The 25,302-nt window shown below is 48.6% G+C and overlaps 1 protein-coding gene across 10 annotated transcripts in view; it reads left to right on the top strand.

Annotated features, from left to right (window-relative positions):
* The window catches only part of Dapk1 (death associated protein kinase 1), a 160,986-nt gene that overhangs the window by 3,952 nt on the left and 131,732 nt on the right, over positions 1-25,302 (top strand). The gene's annotated exons all lie outside the window — the stretch shown is intronic.

Genomic DNA, 25,302 nt, shown 5'->3' with positions numbered 1-25,302 from the left:
TTTGTTTACCAGTTTGAGGAGGGGGCCTGCTTTGTGACAAGGGTCTTTCCTGGTGGAGACAGAAAAGTCTGTAGCTGACTTTGGCCTTTCTGATTCAGATTACTCTGGCTCTGGGCTAGAGCTCTGTACTCCAAGCAGAAGCAGGGACAGGGCAGAGGAGCCCTTCACTGCTAACTCGAGGAGGCTGTCTAGCATTTCTTGCCCTTTCCTGAGGGGCTGAACATGGTGCTCTTTCCACGGCATACAGTGTTCCCCAAGAGGAGTTCTGATGAAAGCATCTCTCAGTACTGCCATGCTTAGGTTGTTTTAATAGCCCAGTGTATCCCAGCATCTTTTCTCAGCTGGGGCTTTGAGCAGCTGCTTGCTGGCTTGCCCACCACTGGCCCTGGTTTAAACTCTTGGCCATCACTGAGCTTGACTTGTGGGTTTTCTCAGTACCTCCTTGTCCGCTGCTTGGCTGAGGGACTGGCCCTGTCTTCAGTTTCATGGTCTGATCTTATTGGGTCTTACAGAAGCCCAGTTTCTTAGTAACTCTGATAACTTTCAAGAGAGTTATTTCTCTCTGTGTCTCTCTGTCTCTCTGTCCCTGTCTCTCTCTTTCTGTGTGTGTGTGTGTGTGTGTGTGTGTGCAGCTGCCTTCACATGTGCACCAGTGTAGAGTCCAGAATGCCTTTCTTTTTCAGTTTCTACCTAGTCCTTTAAAGCAGGCTCTTTCCCTGAACCCAGGGCTCACACTTTCTTAGGTAGGCTAGCAGCCAGCAAGCCTCAACTATTCCGCTTCCCCCACTTTTCTCTTTGGAGCTGGAGTGAATTGTAGGAGTGTGTGAGAGGCCTGGCTCAGAGGAGTGCTGGGATTTGAACTCCCAGCCCCTTGGATTGCACAGCAAGCACCCCGCAGCCATGAGGCATCTCTGCAGCCACTCCATGATTACAGAAGCCAGAGCGACGATTTGTCTGCAGGATCAGCTCCCTGGGTTTTGTATTACTGTTCTTCATGATCCTTGCAGCTTATGGCTTGCTTGGGAGTTCCTTCTGGGTATGCTCTGTGGTCCAGTGTCCCTGCGGTTTTTTCTCTGCAGGCTGTGGGGAGTGCTGAAGACACAAGGCCAATGTATCAGAGCTACCATGGCAGCAGAACAGAGTGGACGTAAGGAGTAGGCGGTAGATGCCGCTGTTAATGCCTGTTTCGGACATCTACAGTTATATGGTCTTGGGTGAATTCAAGACAGTGGCCCTGGATTTATGACACACAGTCACTACCTGATGTTGTTAATTTAATAACCCTTTTTCTGAATTATGGAGGGAGCCACCCTGCGCAGTAACAGCTTGCTCGGTCTCCCAGGTAGGGACGACCCTTGACTTTCTCATCACGTTCTTATTTATGGAGCCGAGTTAGATGGATGGTGCTTGGTAGGGGCTCCGCAAACATGTGGTGGCCGACTGAACGGGTCCTTGGGAGAAGCGTAGATCTGAGCCTTCGGTAAGTGGGGCCCGAGATTCTGACACTGACGCTGTGGAAGCTGCAGCTCACGGGAGTGAAGCCTTCAAGTTTGTGTTCCCCGCCACCCGACCGCAGGGAGCGTAGCTGCCCAGATTTCCAGAAGTGAGATCAGTTTTAAGGACAACAAATGCAGCGGACCATTAAATATTTCACATCGGCTCGGCTGGAGGTTAGCAGCTTATAGTTCAGATTTATTGCCTGCCCCGTTTGGCATAAAATCCATAGGCGTTTTAATTGAAAGTAAGAAATAGTGAGAAGGCAGTGGAAAGGCAGGCACGAGGCTGGTGGTATTTATCAGGGAGGCCAATTTGGTGATGGAACGTTTGTGTTCTGGCCCTGGGCCTGAACTTAGGTTCCGTGTGGCCAGTTGGCAAACCCTGAGTGGCCAGAAGTGGAGCTGGCTTCCTGGGCCGGCGTGCATGCTCTTCCACTGTGGGCATGTGTCTTATCTTGCTTCCAGGAACCTGACCGGGTCAGTTATGTTGACATGGCCCAGGAAAACCAGAGAGAACAGTGATGCTCCCCTGCCTCCCAGGACTTGTCACTCACTCCCTGAAGGCATGGACTATTTCCCTACAGGCCGTGTGTGTGTGTGTGTGTGTGTGTGTGTGTGTGTGTGTGTGTGTGTGCAGGGTATCTCCTCAGATGGTGGGTCATGGTGGTGGTGGTGGTGGTGGTGGTGGTGGTGGGGTGGGGGTTGGGGTGCAGACAGACTAAGTCAAGGTTGTATTGACTGACTTGGCACGGAAACTGTGTCCTTAACTCTGAGCCAGTTGCCCTGTGTACCCAACCTAAGTGTGATGCTGTAGAAACGCGTTTCTGATCACGTGAGAAAGGAAAGCATGCGCCGACGGGAGGAGGGCGGCTTCCTTTGCCATTAGGCAACCTAAGGCCTCAGGGACCGTCGGGTGGAAGAAGCCTGGTGGTCAGCATCTCCCTTCTGTTCAGTGTTTAGTCACAGTAGCTTTTCCAAGACAGCTGGTTAAAGGCGACAAGAGACCATCCGAGGGCCTGGCTTAGGCTTGACCTGTTGTTTATAATGTTTAGGTTGTGGTGATTCCCTCCACCCCCAGAACCAAACCAAGTTGGTATTTGAGAGCAGTAAGTCGGACACCTCTGCATGCCCCTGCACCCCAGTTGACACAATGCAGAGGACAGTGGAATGTGTGAGTTATCTTCCTGGGACAGAATACTTGATGAAAACATGGAAGGGATTTTGGTTCATGGTGTCATCCCCCACCCGTGCTCCCCCATGTCAGGGACCATCAGTGCACAGCATCAGGAGAGCACAGCAGCCTCGTTCAGGTAGTGCTGGGTCAGAAGCAGCGGTCTAGGCTGGCTGCAGGCAGCTACAACCAGGTTATGTGTAGCCTGTGAAGTCCTACCCCTTGTGTGTGACAAACTTCCTTCAGTTAGGCCCCACCTCCTCAAAGTTCTCCAGACTGTGAGGGATGTTTGGGATTCGAACTGTTAACAGTATCCGTTCTCTAGAAGCCTGTTCTGGTCCTTCTGAATGTGGGTGCTCCCTCTGGTCTAAGGATGCTCCGACCGTCTTACCTTTTCCTTGTAGTTGTTCTCCGCAGTTCCACATTCCACATGACACCAGCGTACGCATACGTACTGCTTAGTCAAGTCCCCGGGTTAATAGTTTAGTATTTTGGAAACTTGACCAAACTCTTAGGTTATAGTTTAACTATAGTACTGTAGTGAGTGAGGAAGGCTCTGGTCTCCATCCCCTGGGTCCGCCTACTAAATGACCCACGGGTTTTCGCTTCGTGCTCATTGAAGCTCACAGCTGGTGTGTGACCATTTGGGATTTTATAGGGAAGGCGACCTCAATGAACTTGCTTTGGTTTTTCTGGGATACCTCAGCAGAGTAAAGTGCATCTACCCTTGGCCTCGCAGCGGGATCCACAGCAGTATATTATTAGTTACAAGTCTTCATGTCCCTTTCTGGATCTTCTAAGTGCATTCCTTTAAGTGGGGGGTCAGGAGAGGATGGAGGAAAGAAAGTTAGCGTTTGATTTTTCTGTCCTCCTACTGATATGGTTTAAATAACAATATAATAATAACCTTCCCCGACTTTCATCTGTCTTAGGAAAAACAAAATGTCCTGCCACCCCAGTGTTGGGCAGAGGGAGAGGGAGATGATCTCGGGGTTTGCTGGCTCCAACTTAGTGAGAGACGTGGTCTCAGGGAACACAGTAGACACCAATGGAGCTGACAACCAGTGTCCTCCGCTGACCTTCGAGAAAGCTTACGTGGGCACACACCCTTGTGTATACTTCACGATCGCACCATCCCGTTACCTCAGGCTGTTTGTGCAAGGTGTGAATGAAACAGGTGAATTTTATGTTTAGACTTGGGTTTCTTCACTGAGCTAACTGTTTGTGTATATGTAAGTCTTTGAAAATCTGAAAAGAGAGAGGAAAAAAAAAAACCCTAAACCCTTGGGGTTCTGGTCATTTTGGAAAAAGGCTCACTTACAGTGTCTCTATTTCCCTTGTAAGGATGAACAGATTTCCATGGTTTCCAGATTTCTGTTTTTTTTCACTTTTAATTAATTAATTAATTAAAAATTTTTTGGGGTAACAGAATGAACCCAAGGCCTTGGGCTGTTCCAATGAGCTATACTCCCAACCCACCTTTTGCTTTTGGCTGTTGGTGTATGTGTGTGCCTGTGTGTGTGCGTGTGTGCGTGTGTGCACGTGTGTGTGTATGTGTGTGTGTAGTTTGTGTGTGTGTAGTGTGTATGTGTGTTTGTTTGTGTTTGTGGTGTGTGTAGTTTGTGTGTAGTGTGTATGTGTGTGCGCACACACGCGCGTGCTCGCATGTGTGTTCATGTGGACGTGGGCACATGAATGTGTGCTTGCTTGTGGAGGCCACAGGCCACTTGATAGCTTGGCATTTGTCTAGGTCCCTACCTCCCCACCACTAGCAGTATAAATGTCTACTACCATGCCTGGCTGGGTGCTGGGGACGGAACCCAAGTCCTGGTGCTTGAGTGACCAACACTTTCCTGACTGAGCCATTTCCCCAAATCCCACCTTTACACACACACTCTCTCTCTCCCTTCCTCCCTCCTTCTCTCTCTCTCTCTGTCTCTCTGTCTCTGTCTGTCTCTGTCTCTCTGTCTCTGTCTGTCTCTGTCTCTCTCTCTGTCTGTCTCTGTCTCTCTCTCTCTGTCTGTCTCTGTCTCTGTCTCTGTCTCTCTCTCTCTCTCTCCATTGAACACAGAGTCTCCGCTTGTCTTCCTGGCTGGACTGCATCTCACTTTGTAGACCAGGATGAACTCAAACTGCATGCCTCTGCCTCCCGAGTGCTAGGATTAAAGGCGTGCACCACCAACCTGGCCCTGTCTTTCCCTTTTCAGTATAAAATTGTCCAGCCTGTTTTAGACATGACGTGACAATCTCCCATGCTCGGCCTGCAGTACAGGATTTTCCAGTCGGAAAGAATATCAGTGCCTTTCTGCTGCCCTTTGAGGAGGGTTGGAGTTTTCTCTGAGCTTCCTCTTATCTGTTTCAGAGGTCTGTCTGCTGCCCAGCAGCACAGAAGGCAGGGTTTGTACCATTTCAGAAAGAAGCCGTGAGCACTGGGTAGAAGTGGAGAAACCATCAGGGTTGATTTCGCTCAGTTCTGATACCGTCCTCCTTCAGGAGGGTCTGCCTTGCATTGGCTCTCTGTACAGTAATCCCTACCCCCTCCCCTTACAGCTCATCCCTCCATGTTCAGCTCTCCCCTCCCCCATGTTCAGCTCACCCCTCCCCCATGTTCAGCTCTCCCCTCCCCCATGTTCAGCTCACCCCTCCCCCATGTATAGTTCACCCTCCCCCATGTTCAGCTTTCCCCTCCCCCATGTTCAGCTCACCCCTCCCCCATGTATAGTTCACCCTCCCCCATGTTCAGCTCTCCCCTCCCCCATGTTCAGCTCTCCCTCCCCCATGTATAGTTCATCCCTCCTCCATGCTCAGCTCCTCCCCTCCCCCTATATAGCTCATCCTTCCCTCATGTTCAGCTCACCCCTCCCCCCCCCCCCACAGCTCATCTCTCCTTTCTTCTGTGGTTTGCAGGGAGTAGTAGAAGTGTGTGTGTTTCTGGAAGAGGGATGGCATTAAGGCTTTGCAGGAGAGCTGTAGGTGCAGAAGTGGTGTGCACCCTGTAGATGATAGACATAACAGCTAAAGTCAGAGACGAACTCACCTGAGGTGCCACAGATGCCGCACTAGGAATCTGTGAGCCAACAGGTACAACTATGGTTGAACCTCGCTGGCCTATCTGATGATGGACAAGATGCTCAGCGTGTTATTTGGAGGCAAGTTTCGTTGATGAGTTCATCGACTATTCCAAAGTCTAAAACATTTGTGACATCTGGTACTTTTCCAGCCTCAAGTGTCACAGAGAGGGGACAGTCAACTTGTAATTATCGACCCACCTATCAGATGGCAATCGGCCAGAGGATTCCTCGGTACGCCCGGGATGCGGTGTATCGCTTGGTAAAGTGCTCACTGTGTAATCTTGAGGCCCTGAGTCAGGATCCCCAACACTCGGGGAGAAGCTCAGTAGGTGTGTGTCTGTAATTCCAGCCCTGGGGAGTTGGAGATAGCAAGATTCCTGGGGCTTGCTGGCCACTTCATCTAGCAGAACCAGTGAACCTCAGCTTTAGTGAGAGATCCTGTCTCAAACAGTACATAAGGAGTTGAGGAATATACCGAATATTAGTGTCAGAGTTCAGGTGTCCACATGCAGGCACACCTGTACACACAGACATGTTATGCATGCAGGCACACCTGTACACACAGATAGACACGTATACACATGCAGGCACACCTGTACACACAGATAGACATGTTACACATGCAGGCACACCTGTACACACAGATAGACACGTATACACATGCAGGCAAACCTGTACACACAGATAGGTATACACCACATTTGCAAGCAGCATGTGCACACACACACACACACACACACACACACACATAAAGTATTGCTTTTCTGAGTGTCTACAATTAGTTGTGTACTGCTGTCAGACATGTTAGAAACTCCTAGCTCTGTGGTGCGTGTATTTTCGGATAACCAATGGGGTGGTTTCCGTTCCCTTCCAGCTGGCAGATGAGTCCTTTCCTCCTGGATCTGCCTCTTGCTGTCCATCGGTTCAGCAGTTCCTATTGGAGTCATCATACAGCTCATCTGCCTGTACAACTTCATAACCAGACATGAGGATGTGGTTCAGGGCTTCTAACCTGTTTTTGTCTGTCTGTTGCCGTAACAGAATGCAGCGGCGAGCTGAGTCATTTTAAACAGAAGCTTATCTGCCTCCTCTGGAGGACAGAATCTGAGGGCATAGTGCCCATGTCTTCAGTCCCTTGTCACCTGTGGAGAAGGGTAAAAGGGCAAGGAGAGCAAGTCAGAGAAAGCTAAGAGTGGGTAACAGCCTACCCTGCGGATAGCTAATCTACTCCTAGGCTAATAATCTTAGTCCACTCATAACCTGTACCAAGACACGCTTCCCTGTTCTGTGCACTTGGCGAGTTTTGCGGGGACCGCATCTCTGACTTCTCAGTGTATCGTTATCACACAGACAACACTGTTTCCTTGAGACTCCATTTTCTCATCTATGGAGTGTGAATGGTCTCTACGCCTTTCCAAGGCTGCAATAGCAATACTGTGTAAGGCGACCGGCACAGTAACAGGCACTCCAGTGACTGTTTAATAAGACCGAGAGCAAGAATGAGCTCCTGGTCAGCAAAAGAGACCCTCGGGGAGAGAGAGGAGGGAGGGATTGACCAACTGTAAACTGGTTTTGGGTCCGTATTTCTAGGTCTTCAATCTTTTTCCTTCCTCACTTGCATACTCAGCCCCTGCGCTCAGCTCCTGGTGGCTGTGGCTGTGGTTTCCCCTCATTCTTGTCTACTCCTAACTTCTTTCCTTCTTTCTGCCCCCTTGGCTCAGCTTGCTGTGTGGGTCCCTTCTGGTGTCAGCCGCATTTATCTGAGTCATTTTTCTTTCTTTCTTTTTTTTTTTTTTTTTGGTTCTTTTTTTTTTTCGGAGCTGGGGACCGAACCCAGGGCCTTGCACTTCCTAGGCAAGCGCTCTACCACTGAGCTAAATCCCCAACCCCTCTGAGTCATTTTTCTACATGAGTCTGTCCCTGCTGTGCTGCTTGCTGCTTGCTGCTATATCCTGGGCTGGGCTCCCTTGGCCTCCATGAGTGCTTTTGTAGTGGGCTGGTGACTCTGGAGTATCTCTTAAACACCCGGCCGGGCCGGGCATTTGAAAGCTGGCTGCTGGAGTAGAGCTTAAGGAATGTGGTCACCAGCTCACACAGACCACAGGAGGAAAAGAGAACCACTTCAGGGCCAGGAGGCTCTCTCTCTCTCTCTCTCTCTCTCTCTCTCTCTCTCTCTCCTAAATAGTGAAAAGCTACAGTGGGAAACAAAGAGAAAGGGAGGGGGAGGGGGAGGAGAAAGGGGAGGAAGAAGGGAAGGGGGAGGGGGAGAGAAATCCTGCTGCTTTCAGTCAGGAACCATCTGCTTGTTAAGAAGGATTCCTAGATGTGTTTTGTGGGGTGGTGACCCTGAGACTGTGTGTCTGCGTGTAAATTTCATGTGGCTGTTTTTTTTTGTTTTTGTTTTTTTTTGTTTTTTTGTTTTTTTTTGGTGTTTTTTGAGACAGTTTTGCTATATAGCCTGGCTGTCCTGGAACGTACTCTGTCGACCAGGCTGGCCTCAAACTCACAGAGATCCGCCTGCCTCTGCCTCTCAAGTGCTGGGATTGAAAGTGTATGCCACCACTGCCTGGCTTAACGTGCCATCTTTAACTTCTCTAAAGTGGCTGTATCTTTTCACAGCTTACATTTTAATTTCACGTTTAATTTTAAAACGCAGCTGAAGTGGCTGGATGGAGCACTAGGGGCTGGGTGAAGGGAAACTGGATGGATTTGCATTACGGATCTTTATGCTGAAGGGAGTCTGAGATGGGCGCCTGCTATAGAAAGCATGGCCCAGGGAGACGAGAGGCTCCATTCATTCCTGACACGCAACGATTGGAGATGTGAAAGTGGGTGCTTGGCCAACTCAGATTCACCCCTGCCAAGAAAAGTCCATTAGGTTGGTGGTTGAAAGGCTGAATTGTTCAGCTCTGCCTAATGGCCAGGCTCTGCCAGCTGCTGGGTAATGCCCACTGATGCTGCTGAGTGGCTGTCCCTGCGAGTGGTTGGAGGTAGCATATGGCTTGCTGTTTAAGGGAAAATGGCTACTGAAGGACAGACTGCTTTTAAGGATTCATTCTTACTTGGGAGCCCATTGCATTCATGTCTTTCGCTTATAATAGCTGGGACAAGAGAGACGGCCCAAGTGGTTAAAGGCACTACTGGCTGCCCTTGCAGAGGATCTGGGTTCAGTTCCCAGCACCCACCTGGTGACTCACAACCAGGGGAGTTGACACCCTCTTCTGGCTTCTGTGGGCGCTAAACACACCCGGCGCACAGGGGTCCAGGCAGGCAAAACAGCTACACACAAACAAAATAAATAAGTTTTTTAAAGTGGGATAAAAAAAATGAAAGCATTTTTTTTAAGAGTCTGGGTCAAGTCATTCTGATTTGAATGATTTGGTTTTTTTTTTCCCCCCTCATTTTTTCTCTTCACCAGTTCAGCTTCTTGTGAGAGGTAGTAGACACGTGTACACTGGTAAGATCAGGCACATGTACTCTATCCAATGAGAACCACTCAGCCACAGGATCAGAACACAGGGGTTGAGGCCAAGGAGGTTCTGTGTTCAATAGGCAAAATGATGTCTCTGAATTTCTGGTGGACTGAGCTAAAACAAGGTTTTGAACTTGGAGGTCCGGGGCTGGGACAGTTTCCCCTGGTTTGTTCCGGCTGCTCCTGAGAGTGTCTCCTTGGTCACTGCTCGGCAGAGAGTGGGGTGGAGATTAGGGCTCTCAGTGCAGAAGTGGATGTTCTTTCCCACACCTTCTGAGGGTGGGGGAGGTTTCACAGCACAGGCCTGCAGCTTGGCTGAATTCCTGGTCTCAAGGCAGGGAGGAGGGTAGGGAGAAGGATGTGTGACCCCCCCAGAACCCCACAGAGGAAAAGTCAGTCCCCGTGGGAGGGAGTTTGGTCCCAGGAGGTGTGCTATTTAGAGATTCACCGACAATGTCTCTGCAGGGTGCCTGTCAGTCAGGGTTTCTGCAGGTGTTCCGGCTACATTCTTACCTTCCAGCCTTTTGTTTATACTAAAAGGGAATCTGGAAGGATTTTACCCGAAAAGGAGGTAGATAGAGAACTCGATTCAACAGCTTATGGATGTTGACTCAGTTTACCGCCAAGACTGGAGAGGGATGGAGATGAGGAGCTGTTGGGCCAGAGGCTGGCGTTTGTATTTCCCATTAGGAGGATGAGAGTGAGTCCAAGTAGCACGCTGGACAGTGACCTGGATCAGCGTGCAGATTAAAGAGGAACCTACCTATGGATTAAAGTGCAAGTGACCCCAAATGGAGGATGTGGGTGTTTTGTTGTTGGTTTTGTGTGTGTGTGTGTGTGTGTGTGTGTGTGTGTGTGTGTGTGTGTGTGTGTGTGTATTTGGGGCTCAATCTCTTTCATCCAAGTTATAACGCCAAGATGTTAAGATAGAGGAAACATTTGAATCTTTAATTTTTACTTTAAGCGTTGTTTTCAATTATGCGTCCATGTGTGCCTGGGCCCGTCCCCTGTGAGACGCCCAGCATGAGTTCTGGGGACCAAACTTGGGTCCTCTGTGAGTGGTGGGAGCTCTTGATCCTAAACCATCTCCCAGGTTAATGTCTTAAACAAGGCAGGGGGTCTGGGAAAAAAAAAAACAGCTGTATAAAAAACAATTAAAATAAAGCAAAATTTTAGGCATCCTTTAGACATGACAGGTTTTAAGAAGTAAGTAGAACCCTTTCTTTAGGCTGGAGGGTGTCTCCTTTAAATCAGTGAACCCGTCCGCTGTCTTTGCTCTCCAGTCAGTGCAATAGGCAGGCGTTTACCTAACTATCCATGTGGAAGACTGAGATCATAGGCCCAGCGACATTTTACATAACAGGCTAGGTTCATATAGATTTAAGTACACGTCCAGCAAAGTAAGTTTTATGAGCCCTGTATAATTTAATGAGAATGTCTCAGATAGAAACAGCTGGTTCTGTGTAACTGATTTCTGCCCCACCCCCGCCCCATCTTTCAGACATTCACTTGACGTTTAGAGAGACACAGCACAGGCCTTTAAATGTCTTATTTAGTAAATGGATAAACCAAATCTGAGTTTCTGAGCAGGTTTGGTAAACATCGCTCAGAGCGCACATCACAAAACAAACAAAAACAAATGTTAACTGCTGTAAATATAATGTAATGCAAATATAGTTGATGCGAACATACATTATGTCTCTGTGAGAACTTGAAAGTGTCTCCTCTCTCTTGAAGACCGGAAGCTTCTATGATTCCGGTCTGTGTCTTCTTTCTTGTTGTCAGTCAGCCTCGAACTGGCCTGGAATGGTCTCCGTGTTTGACTGGGTGATTTGAAGAAAGGGCAGGCTCAAGGCTACTGCTGGGTGAACCATGCCCACGTGATTAAGTGGGTTAGACACGAACAAGAAGCTGGAGAATTAAATGAGAGCAAGGCAGCAACTGCCCAGCTCAGCGGGCTGGAGGCCTGACCTGCCGTTGGGTGAGAATGGAATCACCCGTACTCTGGCAGTTCACAAGTGTCTGTGGAGGGCGGGGATCAGAACGGGGACTGCACTAGTGAGAGCTCAGCTCTGAATGCACTGTGACAACATCACATCTACCTGAGGGAGGCAAGTGTGAGGCCGCACCACGGTCTCAAGAGTGATTTAGTTCTCAGGGCAGCCACCAGGAGCACCTCTTTACACACATCAGCCCAGTTCAATCCTGCAGATCAGCGCCTCTCGGGGGATCTTCTGTTTCAGGCTTGGCAAACTTTTTCTGTGAAGATAAATATTTTAAGAGTTCGGGGCCCCCCTGGCTTCTGTTTCAACACTGGTTGGAGTTCAGAAGGTGCACGAAGAACCCGTGTCTGGACGGCAGTGACTGTTCTCTGATAAGACAAGCAGGGGCGAGTTCGGCCTGTGTACCGTAATTAGCTGGCTCGCCCTCTGTTTCACCGACACATTAAACCAAGTCTCTAAGAGGTGATGTAATTCAGGTTGCCAGAAGTGAATGTCTCTGAGCTAAGATTCAGAGTTGAACCCTACTGCTCACCTCAGGGCCACCCTGCTGATCTTTCTTCCTTGCTGCTATAGCCACCTGGATCAGTTTCCCCAGGGACTCCTCATGGCTCCGGGGACTTACCTCTCACTCAGTTGAGTTCTCAAGGACAGCAAAGGCACAACTTGGGACAGTTTAGGTCTCAGGGGTCTCTGCTATCTCCCCCTTTGCATGGGAAGGACATGCATGGATAAACTGGGCTCTTACTGGTGTCTATACTGTCCGAACAGGCTCCAGATTCTGCCCTGGTGCTCGAGTGGGAACTGGTTGAGGTCTCTGGCCCCACTTTTCTTCTCTTGCTTTCACTGGGTTCCATCGTGCAGAGGCCGAGTGTGGCCAGCTCTTATTGCCCGCTGCCACCCTCCAGGCAAGGGCATGCACAGGGCAGGCTCCCTGAAAATGCAGGTGCGCCTCTGGAGCCTGAGCCCCCTCCCCAAGGCCGGCTTGTTGGCCCTGGCTCTCCACAGTCCAACTCTGAGGTCTCTCAGAGTGGGGCTTAATTTGGTCTGATTTTGTGACTGGTTTTAGCCTGTTTTACTAGGTGTGGGCTCTTCAGGCTGATTCCCAGTTTTCAGTCAAAGCTAGATAACTGTCTGCTTTCTGCCTTCCCAGCAAGTGGGGTGGGGTAACCATGGGGAGCACTCCACCCCAGCCTCATTATTTCCTCAGCTGCTCCACCCTGGGGAGCATTCAAAGATAACAGTCTCAACTCTGAGGGCTTCTGGCATTGGGGCGTTGGGTGGGTGGGGGATGAAGTGTGCTTCCTGCCGGTACTGGGGCCAATGGGGAAGACTGGTAAAGGAGGCCTGCTGGGGGAAACCGACTATCCCCCCCCCCACCCCCGAGGTCCTGAAGTTTGGGATGGTGAAATGTACCCAACACCCTCTGGCAAGGCAGGGCGTTGATGGCATGTCTGCTGAGCTCGAGCTACCAGTACATGCCACTTTGGGGAAGAGATCTGTCCTGACCCCACTCTCCTGTCTGTACCCCTCCACCCACTGGACATAACAGGAAGTCTAGGGGACAGGGTGGTGCCCTGTGCGGGGATGAGGGAACAACAGACAGATGGGTGGGCAGAAGGGAGAATAACCAGGAAAGGGCGGCCACCAGTGATAACAGGGAAATGGTGACAGGCTTGCTCTGTTGTCCTCTCTGTTGGGGGTGGGTGCTGTGTCTCTGTCCTGCCAACACCCTGAACTCCCCTGTGCTTCTGGTGTACTGAGCTTACATTTCACATCCTTCACAAAGTCATTTCTGAGCCTCCAAGTAGTGTCTTCCCCGGGCCAGTGTGCACTGATATGAGACTCCAACTTTTGTCTACTTGTGCAAGGGTGTGTTTGCACACGCATATGTGTGCGTGATGTGGTTACTGGACTTGTCAGGGCCGGAACATGAGCTCTGGTAGCCCTTGTATGCCAGGTTGGGCCACCTGGCCTCGGTAAGCTAGTTGAATAAGCCAGTTATACTGAGAACATGGAGACCTCTTCAATGTGATGGTTTTGGAAAGAGGGACAAAGAGACCCTGCGAGAGTCTTGCTGATCTGAGGTTTAGGTTTAAGGAGAAAACCAGAGTGGGTCCAGTTGTGGTCTCTTGGCCTATCGTCATTGTCTAATGACAGTCTCCTTCCAGATAGGCTGACAGGTTGTAAGTGTTGTTGAGGGAGACAGTTGGTTCCCACTGGCTTCAGCCTTTCCCCATACGAGGTTCCTGGGGAAAATTACAATTCTTGGGGTCCATTGTCTCAATAGTTTGATAGCTCAGGAGGACACACGTGTCGCTTTAGAACGTCTCAGTTCCCGTCAGGATGGTGACAGCACCCAGAGTCAGAGGTCATTTATTTCCAGTCTCCTGCAAGGAGAAGGTACCTCAGAAGTAACAGTTTGACAGTTAACTCTGTTAATTGGTATAACCAGGGAATTTTGGACAGAAGGACTGAAGCTATTGCTCTTGGTTGGTTTTGGAGACCTGATTTCACTGTGTAGCCCAGCTGACCTTGAATCTCTGACCCTCCTGACTTAGACTCATCAATTCTGTGATGATTTCACAAAGTCTGAAAAGAGACTGACCATGGTCCGTCTCACTATGAGCGTTCTCTGGGAGGAAGGCCAGTGTGTTCCCTGTTTGCCTTAACATCCACAAAGCTGAAATAGCAGACCTATTGATTGTCTGAGAACACACAGATAAAGGAAATGTACCACGTGCCTCCAGATGTCCTCCAGTTTTCATGTGGGTCGGTTCTAGGATCTCCTACAGATAACCAAGCTCACAGACATTCAAGTCTCCTACCTACACTGTGGGCTGATAATTCATATTCAATACGTATCTTCCTGGGCACCCGAAATCACTACTGACAATAGCTAATGTTACGACAATCTGTCTTATACTGTACCGTCTAGGTCTGCACATGTTGGTAGATGTGGCTGTTACAGGCATGATGGTGTAGTACTGGTACGACCTGAGATTGGCTGAATCTAAGGATGCTGACCGTAATCACAGGAAGTTCCATAGAATGGACACGGTAGCCCAGCGTCCCTGTCCTTATCTGATCAGGTCATCCTCAACTGTAATGAAATCATTTCTGAAAACAAATCACAGAAGCATAATGTATGCTTGTACCTGCTTCCCTGCTAGGAGTATCTACCCTGGCTTGTGACTATTCAACTCTCTCTGCTGACAAGGGTGGTTCAGGCAGTGGATGAATTCTTCCCTAGAATCTCCTAAGCACATCGGCTTCTCTCAGCATGTGACATGAATAAAACGTGTAAATTCCAAATCCTAGTCAGAATACAATGTGGGCCAACCCTGTTTTTATTGAGGAAGGGGGAGGGGGCAATCCGCAATCTGCAGTCACAGCTCTCCCCAGCCCAGCTACTTGCTGGAGACCTTCAGGTTTCAAAGATGAAGGAAGGAACATGGTGGTAAGCCTGCGTGTACCCAGACCTCACAGCTGTTAGCCATGCCCACTGTCCTGTCAAACCTCACTGCTTTTAATGGTGTTTGAAGCTGAGGTGTCAAAAAGGGAAGATCTGAGGGCTGAGTTGATTTCTTCCTGGTAAGGTTTAATTGATTCTAGTACGTGTGGGAAGGTGGTGTGCGGGTTCTGAAAGCACAGGATGTAATTGTGGACCGGCCGGGCTCTATGGGACACGCCCCAAGATGCATTCTGGGAGAAGAGCTTCTGTGCAGGATACTGTGAGGGAGCTGGGAAAATCTGGTGCTCAGGGTTTGGGAGTCTTTCCAGCAGGACAAGGTGTGAATTAGCCTTGCAGGCACCCAGGGAGGCGGGAAGGAAGTGTCAGTTGTGAGCTGTGGAACGATCTGGGAAGATGGACAGGGACAGCAGGGGACATAGCAGTTTTCCAGCCCCCTGCAGCTCTTCTCATCTCTTCCTGTGATGGTGAAGGGTTGGAAGACAGGAAGACACAGGTGCTTGAAGGCCAGACAAGAGGAAAAGTTGACTTTCATAGATAACTTTGGGGTGTGTGTCATAGGAGGAGAGAATGCTGATCTTGGTAATAATTATGCGGCTTATTGGGAGTCTCTTTTTGACCCTTGCTGCTGCTTCTGGTTTTGTGCTTTTTTTTTTTTTAAATGTCTTTTTTTTTTTTTTGGTTCTTTTTTTTTTTTTCGGAGCTGGGGACCGAACCCAGGGCCTTGCGCTTCCTAGGTAAGCGCTCTACCACTGAGCTAAATCCCCAGTCCGGTTTTGTGCTTTTTTATACACGGGGCAAACAGATGTCAAAGAAATTGGGTCGGAGAGAGTAGAGTTTGAAATAACAAGTCCCACATTTAAAAACTATTAAAAAAAAAAAAACCAAACCAAATTTCCTGTCATCTCAATGAACTTGGTTAGCAAGGAAAATTTCCTGCAAATATTTCAAAATCCATCTCTTCCCCCACAAACAGGCAGCTTGAAACCCTTATACTTGTAAGGAATTCCAGGTAAGGAATATCCTACCTGCATATGCAAGCATGCATGTATTCATGTACATCTGTAAATGTACACGTAGCTGTACCTATAGATGCATATATGTGTACACTCAACTAATGTGTGTGACATACACTAGAGATATAAATATATATATATATATGTCTTAGTTAGGGTTTTCCTGCTGTGAACAGACACCATGACCAAGGCAACTCTTACAAGGACAACATTTAATTGGGCCTGGCTTATAGGTTCAGTGATTCAGTCCTTTATCATGAAGGTGGGAACATGGCAGCATCCAGGCAGGTATGGTGCAGGAGGAGCTAAGAGTTCTACATCTTCATCTGAAGCCTACTAGCAGAATACTGACTTCCAGGCAGCTAGGGCAAGGGTATTAAAGCCCACATCCACAGTGACACACCTACTCCAACAAGGCCACACCTCCTCCAGTAAGACCACACCTACTTGAGCAGGGCCACACCTTCTAATAGTGCCACTCCCTGGGCTCAGCATGTACAAACCATCACAGTACACAATGGCTACATTTTTTTCTGGCCATTTTAGTGGCCAACCCATGGCTGACCATTGTTTGACACAGAACCTGCTAGCTCTTTCCCTCACAGTTTGTGGTGTCCCATCTGCGAACTGACCACTGTTGGACTGACTGTACCTCAAGTATGTTCGTTCACCGTGTGTGTAATTGGTGACCATGGAGGCTGGGAGAGGGCATTGGATCTCCTGGAACTCCCCTGGAGGTTCCCTATGGATGCTGGGAACGGAACCTGGTCCTCTGCAAGAGCAACCGTTGTTATTTAATCACCGAGCCACCTCTGCATCTCCAAGGTGTACCTTGTATATAGTAGTAGCATTCACGATTTCTACAGTACAGTTCTGAGTTTTAATAAATGCATAGCATCTTGTAACATACTTCCTGTCCCATCCAAGCCTTGTGGAGCCTTCCATCCCCCTGTTCCTTGCATGTAATGTTCAGTTTTCTGTTCTGGCGTTTTTGGCCTTTCTCAGACAGACCTAGAAATAGTAGAATCATAGCATGTGCACTTTATTATCGCTTTGGCTGGCACAATGCACTTGGAGTTGTGTGTACAGTTGCCTGTATTCATAGTTCACCCCCTTTTTATTGCTGAGTACCCAGTTTGTGCATTACAGCTGTGGGACATGTGGGTTTCTATAGCGTATCACAGCAATCAGTCATCCATGCTCAGCAAATTTCAGTATTTTAATATTTATTGTGCTATGTTATAATTATGCTACTTCCTTTTTAGTTATTTAAGTCTTGTACTATGCTTGACTTATCAAATCATCTTAGATGTGTGTGTAGAAGAAGACTCTAATATGTGCAGAATTAATGCTGTGTTCCACGATTTGCCTGTGGCATCCACTGGGGTCCATGTCTTTTCCTCTATGGGAAAGCAGGGATTGCTGTGCTGGTGTTTGGATTCCCACTACTGGTCCTTCTATCCTTCTAGATAGCTGATATTAACCAAATGTGTTTGGTATCTCTTTTGAGGGCAACGGTTTTTGCATATCCCATGGTCTTTATAATTTTGCATCATGTACCCTTTGCGGTGATGTTGGTTGTAGGCATCAAGTTTTTTGCAACCTATTTTTAATAAGGGTTCAACCTTTCCTCTAGCCCACCACCCAGCAGAGGTGGTGGAAGAGAAAAGTTATTAGGATGTGGGGAAAATAGACTTGTTTGGTGATGAGCTCAGTCTTCTTTGGTAGCGGTTCAGTCCCATCGCAAACACCAAATACAACTCAGTAGCCCCAGACCAGTCCTCCAGGCAGGCAGACAGCACACATGGACTGGCGGCTACAGACCAGTCCTTTTGACAGGCCAGCACCAGGCAGGAACCAGCAGCTGTAGTTCAACCCTGAAGGACCAGCAAGGCTCACCAACCAGCCTGAGGGGAGGCCTCGAGGAAGTGAAGTGGCAAGCTGACCTAGGAATCTCACAGTGCATGGGCCAGCTTCTCTCAATGGCGCTGCTACCACAAGTTGAGTTCAATGACGCTGTAAGGCAAACCAATACATGCAACAACATTAATGAAGAATAGTGAGGTGGAGCAAACCAAACCAATGCCCTGGGTTGTCTCCCACTGTCTGTGGGGTCATATTTATACTCCTTCTCACAGGCCCTTCCACATGTTTGCTGTATCCAAACATCCTCTCACCTGTGTCTGCTTTAACAAGATACCATTTGACATAACAAACTTCCTAAAGAAGCTAGAAGTCTCCACTTCAGTTGGTGGTGCCACCATCAGTCACATGACACCATTCTGGTGATATCTCATCATTACACGAGCCTTAATTGGTTTTCACAGTGCTCTCCCATGAGTGACAGACCTTCTTTGGTGTTGACCAACTTCGGAGAGAACATGAATATTTCTTTTAAACATGCAGAATCTATTCTTTCTATTCTGAACATAGTTGGGGTACAGCAAGACTCCTTCGTACTGCTCAATGGGGAAGCAGTGCAGGGCTGGAGACCACCGAGGATGTGTGCCTTAGATAGGAGACTGATGGAGTGGGGTGCTTGGTGTGTTGTCTCTGATGATTGTTGTCCATGGATTACAAAAATAAATCCTATTTATGTTCTCCAAAAGCTAAGCCAGATGTATAGCTTCACACTTGGGGGAGGGAAGTGTCTGGGCTTCCTTAGCAGGTTGTCCGATGATGTGATATCCGTGTCTTAGGGACCCTCACAAGCCCAGAAGCATGTGGAAGGCAGTCAGTCACCATTTGGCCAAGGCTTGTATTTTCTGGAGCGTGTCTGTGTGGGGCAGATGAGGTAGGATATCATCCTCAGCAGGTTTATGTCTTGTCAGTTTAGTTCTTAGCATGGTGGGGTTTTGGTGGTTAGAACCTTTAATAAATCAGGTCAGTGGAATGTAATAAGGTCATGGGGGGTGTCCATCTTTATGAACACATTAACACAGTCTTGTGGGAGTGGGTCACATCTCATGGGAAGGGACTAATTCCAGAGACTGACCTGTTGCCAGTCTCACCCCACCTGTCTCTCCCTGTGACCTCTCCTTGTCTATGTTCCTGCCATGGTGCCATCCACCATGTTGAGGTCTAGCTACAAACTCATCCGTGGAGGTGAAGCAGATGAGGTCTCACCAATTTTGTGATTTCCAGTCTTCAGAATTCTCCATTGAAGAAATCTCTCACATGCATCTAGCCTCAGGTGTTTTGTAATAATAATGGACGGTGGATTAGAGAGACCCAAGGAGCTTGTTGGTCTCTGGTGCCGAATCTGTCCTCTCAGAACTTAGCAGTCCTTGCAGCATGATGGGCCCGTAAATCCAAGATGGCAGCTTGGCACTGCAGGAATGTTCCTGCTTTAGTACAGGTGCTGTCTGGGCTGGTGGAACGGGCCATGTTCTACACATGAACAGTCTACATCAGCTAAACCCTAGCAAGCACAAGACAGCTCGTTCCAGCTGAGGTAGACTCCCTTCCTGGAGTTTGAAGTCTTCCGAATCCAGGTCTTTAAGGAGGGTGATCTGCAGAAAGATCCCCTCAGCCTTGAAAAGACACTGGACTGGATGCACATTCAGTACTGACTTCCATTAACGAGTATCTCGAGACAGCAACCTCATATTTTTCTTGGAGGCTTTCCAGGCACCGAGCTGATACGGGCTGGATTATTGGTACTTCCCTGGGGTGATTCTTCACGGCTCTCTTTTCTTACAAGTGACATCTTAAACACTTACAGGTTGATGTACATTAAGCCTGGGGAGAATCCTAGGCTGGGAAGTGATCTCAAGGCACTGGTCTTGTCGGGAGCCGGTCCTTTACCGACCAGAATGCAGAAGTAGCTGATTTTCCTTTGAGCTGCAGTCTGCTGACCTGGAAATGGGAAATTAAGTTTCAGAGACGATCCCATTGCACATGGGCCTCCAATCCCACAGTATTTCAGACATCTGCGCATAGATGGTGTGAGTTCCACCCAGCAAGCTCAATGCTAAACTAATAACACTAAGTAGGGTAGTTAAGGCCAGCCGGCTGGACACATGTCTCTATTTGGCCCGAGAAAAGAGATTGTTGTCACACTAAACACACTGATACCCTTTTCATTAGGAGGCACATTTTTCTGGGGTAGCCTTCCCCTCAAGAATCACGTATTTAGCAACGATCTCCTTCAAACTTTGTTTAGCCGTCTCTTACTCAGTGAAGCTAAGACTGACTGCTCCATCAAAAGTACTTCTGTTTTTGCAAAGAATGCAAAATTGTGAAGACGGAAGCCCCTGTTCTTCTAGGCTGTAGTTGAAATGCTTATGTGGATGTTGCACGTGTGCAGTAGTGTTTGGGGCATCCCAGTGACCTCAAAGCTGGAGGAAAGGTCTGGGTGGCTCTGGAGAAGACAGCGCTCTGTATCCCTGACTCCAGATGACATCCTGGACCTACAGTGACTGCAGTCAGGCCACCCAGAGCAAAGACACCACCATGAGTGGTCCTGGAGAGAGCCAAGGAGAGACCTCTTCCTCAGCCCCAGGCAGCCCATGATCTCTGCGTGGTGTGATTTCTTCTTCTGGTCCACGTCTCTTCTCTCACCTCTGCCGTTTTAAATGCCAGGAAAATGTTTGGTGTGGAGGAAGGTCTGGTGCCTCTCCAGATGTTCTAACAGTCCCTTCTCACCTACAGGATCCTACCTGGAGAACAGCCGGGACTGGGCAGACACAGCCTGCCGCTGCCTTCCTCTGTGGGTCCTGTCACTGTTGCTGCCTTCACTGTGATTGACACCACAGCCATGAAGCAGTTCCCTGAGTGTGAGGAATAGTAAAGTGTGCCCTGACCCTGCCCCTTCAGTGTGGGTAGCTGGCAGAAGAGGAAGCAGCTGGCTTTTAGTGTCTGTGAGATACCACCCCATCTCTGCAGTCAGCCCCCTGTAAGGGCCTTGGGTTTTAAATCTGCAGGTTGATTTTGAGTTAGCTTTAGGCGGAGTTTCTGTGAAGCCGCAGGGATCACGTTAGTCACTCTGAGGGTCAGAAAACGGCACTTGCTGTCTGCTTTTGACCCATTTTGAAATTGGAGGACAGAGTTATTAAATATGTGGCCACAGGCATGCCCTCTTAATGTTGACGACCGGTGAAAACTCCCAGCCGGGGTGCATCTTCAGGAATTCCATAAGTATTTCCTCCCGGGGGCTGGAGAGACAAAAGTGTGGAGACCTGAGTTCAAGTCTTAGCTCTCATGTAAACACCCGAGCACAGCAGCACATTCCCATCCTAACCTCAGGGATGTGGAGACAGGAGCATCCTTGGGGCTTGCTGGCCAGCCAGTCTGTCAGAACTGGTCACAAAACGTAAGCCGTATAGCGACTTAGGAAGACACTGTCTGCACACAGACTTGCACCCACACGGAGACATACTTACAGACAAAAATAAATAAAAAAGATCAACTTTTAAAAATCCCCTTCTTCTCTGGGACTTGGACATCTGCAGAGAAGCTAGTGAGTCTGTCTGTGTTACTGGAGTTATGGATCGCAGCCTTCTGAAGTGGATGTGCCTCCTGTGGTGGGCGGGAACAAGCCTCATGGGAAGGCCTTACCCGCTCCTTTGAAGGACAGCCTCTCTGGAACAAAGGTAGCCATGAGGGGCCAGACTGGTAGTCACCAGTCTCCATATTCAAGCAAGATTGACTCCTCCTTCAAAAGAGGTTTTTAAGTAATTTCCTTCCCCAGGGGATGGAGCAGCTGTGTGCCAAACATTAGCATCGGGCCTTTTAAAAATAGAGGCTGATGTATTTCAGAAATGCTTACCCTCTGAACAGGCAAGTGGAAGGCCTGGATATATCTTAAAGTTTTTATCTAACCCTTGTGGGAGTTGGGTGCAAAGAGGGAGATGGGGAGGAGAAGGAGGAAGAGGAAGGAGGAAGTGGAAGGAGAGGAGGAAGGGGAGGGAGAGGAGGAAAAGAAGATGAGGAAGAAGAAGAGGAGGAGGGGGAAGAGGAGAAGGAGGGGAGGAAGAAGAGGAGGAAGAGGAAGGGGAGAAGGATAGGGATTGCTTTGCACAAAACGTTCCTAAGGAAAAAGAAGGTCTGTTGCTTCTGTTATGTAGTGTGGTGGGCTGAGTGCTGTCATTTCTACTGCTGTGTGGCTCAGGGCTGGTGTATTCACAGGGTCCCTTCTGAATGTGTGTGCACACGCGTGTGTGCTCGTGCTTTGGGGAGTGACCTTCTACTTGCCAGTGGCTGGCTAGGGTTGTTGCTGTAGCCATCAGCCACTGGCCTTGTCATTCAAAGTAGACATGATACTTGGAATTTTCCCTTTGGGCTTTTCTTGTGTTTGCCCTAGTGAACACATATTAGTCTGTGACCGGGGAACACGGAATAGATTTAAAATAAAAGTGGTTATGGTGAAAAATCTCTTCAGGCTGGGCGTCTGTGGTAGAGGGCAAATCTGGGAATGCGTTCAGGGGCGTTCCAGCCGGTACACGCCTCTGCTGGAACACTAGCTGTGCTAGCGTGATCTCCCCATGGTTTGTGGTTACCAGGGGCACTTGTGAAGGCTCACAGAAAGTTGCAAATGCTGAGACCTCATGCCCTGGATGAGATCAGCTCAGAGGAACCCCCAAGGCATCACCAGTTGCCGTGATACAAATCCCTGAGAGAGATACCTGAACAGGGACAGAGGGAGGGAAGGAGCGAGGGAGCGAGGGAGGGAGGGCTGGTGGGTGCATTCCTGCATCTCAGGATTTTCCAGAGTGAGGTGGGTAAGGCTTGGGAGTTCCAAGGAGGCAAGATTCAAATGTTTTGGTCATTTGCCTTCAGGCCTGGCTGATGCAGACTGCCACGGCAGGAAGTATATAACAGGGATCTGCTTGCCTGTAGATGTCAGGAGGCAAAAGAGAAAGGAAGAGATAGGGGTCCCTGTAGACCCTGGGAGGCCACGCCCCAGTGACTTGACTTCCTTTGTCCAGGCTCTGCCTCCCTAAAGTTCTCACTGCCTTCCGCAGTGCCACCAGCTAGAGGCGAAGCTTCCTGTATATATCTATGTAGGTCTGCATTGCCAGGACCATAGCAGCCGGTTTTTAGGTGGGAGCCTGGACCAGGTGCCGTTGGGTTGGCATGTTTTCTGTAGTGTGTCAACATAACACCGTGCGTACAAATCTATGCTTGGTTTCTCCCTCCCCATGAGTGCTTGAGAAGGCCTGTGTGCTTGCAGGCCATCTTGGGACTGATGACACACTTTATTAACCTTATGTTAATAAGGACGTTGTGGTGTAACTCAGCATGGCCGGCCGATGTCCCCTGGTTTTCATCAGCCGTCAGTCACACAGCCAGTGACCCTGGGGCCAAATCTGGCTACTCTTGCTGTTTAGAAAGCCAGCGTGCAGAGAATTACTTTTGTTCATTATTTTATGCGTATGAGTGCTCTATTGACATATACCCCCCATATACCAGAGGATCACATTATAGATGGTTGTGAACCAGCCACCATGTTGTTGCTGGGAATCGAACTTGGGACCTCTGGAAGAGCAGACAGTGGCTCTTAACTGCTGAACTATCTCTCTTTAGCCCCCACTTTTTGCATTTTTAAATGGGAAAAATGTAAAAAATGTGTTGTGATACAACGTAGTTTGGTATCCAAAAAACAAAGCTGTATTTGGACACTGCTGTAACATTCTCTTGGTTGGCCACTACTCTTATTCAACCTTGGCAGAGCTTCAGGGTTGTGACAGAGCCCATCCTGGCCTGACGGGTGAGAGTACTACTTGTCTAGGCCCCTCCAGGAAAAGTTTTCAGCTCCCTGATTCATCCTTAGGGTACACAGGTACTGTTGTCCTGTATTATTTGGTTGGAGTTTTGAGATGTAAGATATCCAATCATTTCAATGTGTAGTAAAGATCTTACCCTGATCACACTTTTCTGTCTTTAAAAATCTGACAGTGTTCAACAGCGTCTTGTCTGCAGATGGCCTTTTGACCTGGAGAAAAGGAAAAACACCCTTCCCCTTTTCCTCCTTTTGGTTCCTGTACCCTGATGTGAAAAAATTCAAATACACAAAGACGGTGATTGGCCTGGATTCAATCTGTATGTAAAGGAGTGGGGTTGTCCTCTGAGGGAGAAAGTCTTTGTGACCCTGCTAGGCAGGATTGAGACTGATAAAGAGTACATACTGCTCTTACACACTCCTGTGTGTGCATGTGTGCACACACACATATGCACAACTAAAAATTTAAAAATAAAATAAACCTTGAAAAAAGGAAAAAGAAAACTTTCACTAAAGCCATGTTCTAGGGACAGAGTGGACAGATAAGATCCCTCCCCTCTCCCCCTCCCTCCTTCCCTCTCTCCGCTCCCTCCTCCCCTTCCCTCCATACTTTCTTTGATATATTATCATTTCTGATGGCTTGTAGTAGAAGCTACCTTTGGTAGGCTTTCCAGGGGTGTTCAGGACACCTGGCTTCTTCTAAGGCTGCCAGCAGAGAGCTGACCCCAGGCCGCCTCTCCCTGCCCATTCCCTTCCCCTAGAACTCAAGTAAGTCATTGAGAGGATGTCAGCTAAGTGTGCTGAGTGCTCCCGTCAGCAGACAGCTTCGGAGTGTAAACCTTTGGCTTTGATTCACATGCATTTCTGTTGAGACCCTTGCCAGAACACTGCGGAGTGTTCTTGCTTGATCCTCTTGTTATAACTGATGGCATCGTTTTAATGCATTTCTGGGGCACTTTGGGAAGACATGCTGTTCAGGAGATTATTAAAGACCAAATCCTCTGTCAGGTCCTACCTTGTGAAGCCCCTGATAGATGTGGGTGGATAAACAGATGAGGAGAGACATCTCTTCTTCTTCTTCTTTTTTTTTTTTTATGATTGTCCAGTTCAGGGGACGCTCTGCTGTGTTCCGCCTGTGGTAACGGCAGTGGTCACTGCTGTCCCTGATAAAGACAGCCCTGTATTACTGTTCCCTCAGCATGACTGGAGCAATGTCCCATGTACAGGACTTTGGGGCAGGTTCTAATGCTCAGTGGTTATGTGCTAGAGGAACTGAGCAGATATAAGTCACACCATATCTGTGGTGTGACTTTTAAGAGGGTGTAAAATGGAAACTGCTCTTCAGAGGGTCAGAGTCTCGCACTGTCAGTAACCGCCACTCGTAACTCTAATGTGGTGATAGTGCCCGTAAGGATGATTTTCTCCTGTTAGTGAACCTTCGTCTCTGGTTCACGGACGTGGAGTCCTTCCTCTGGTTCACGAGGGCCTTTGTTTCACAGGAGCGGCCCCAGATATCTTAGAGGAGGACAGGCTCAAACGTTGCTGATTCTTTACAAAATGGCTGCGTAAAATGTGTACTTCTTTTCAATGAGTAGGCGAGACAGTATATTGAATGCCCTTCTCCAGAGATGGGTACACATCTGGAGCCCTTTTATACTACGTTTCCGTGTATGCAGGGGAAGGGAGAGTGGTCACATGAAAAGAAGCATGGGTCAGTGGTGCTGGCGTTAGCGGTTAGCCTCTCATAAAAGGACGCATCCAAGTGGTTTATTTTTATTTGTTACTTTTGGTATTTCTGGAGACCAAACCCACAGCCTTCTATATACGGGGCGTGTCCTGTACCCATAAGGAGGCCCTCACTTCCAACCTTAGGTGTTTACA

The sequence above is a fragment of the Rattus norvegicus genome, chromosome 17 (assembly GCF_021556685.1).
Source record: "Rattus norvegicus strain SHRSP/BbbUtx chromosome 17, alternate assembly SHRSP_T2T, whole genome shotgun sequence".
NCBI lineage: Eukaryota > Metazoa > Chordata > Mammalia > Rodentia > Muridae > Rattus > Rattus norvegicus.
This window is presented reverse-complemented; position numbering and strand designations above follow the sequence as displayed.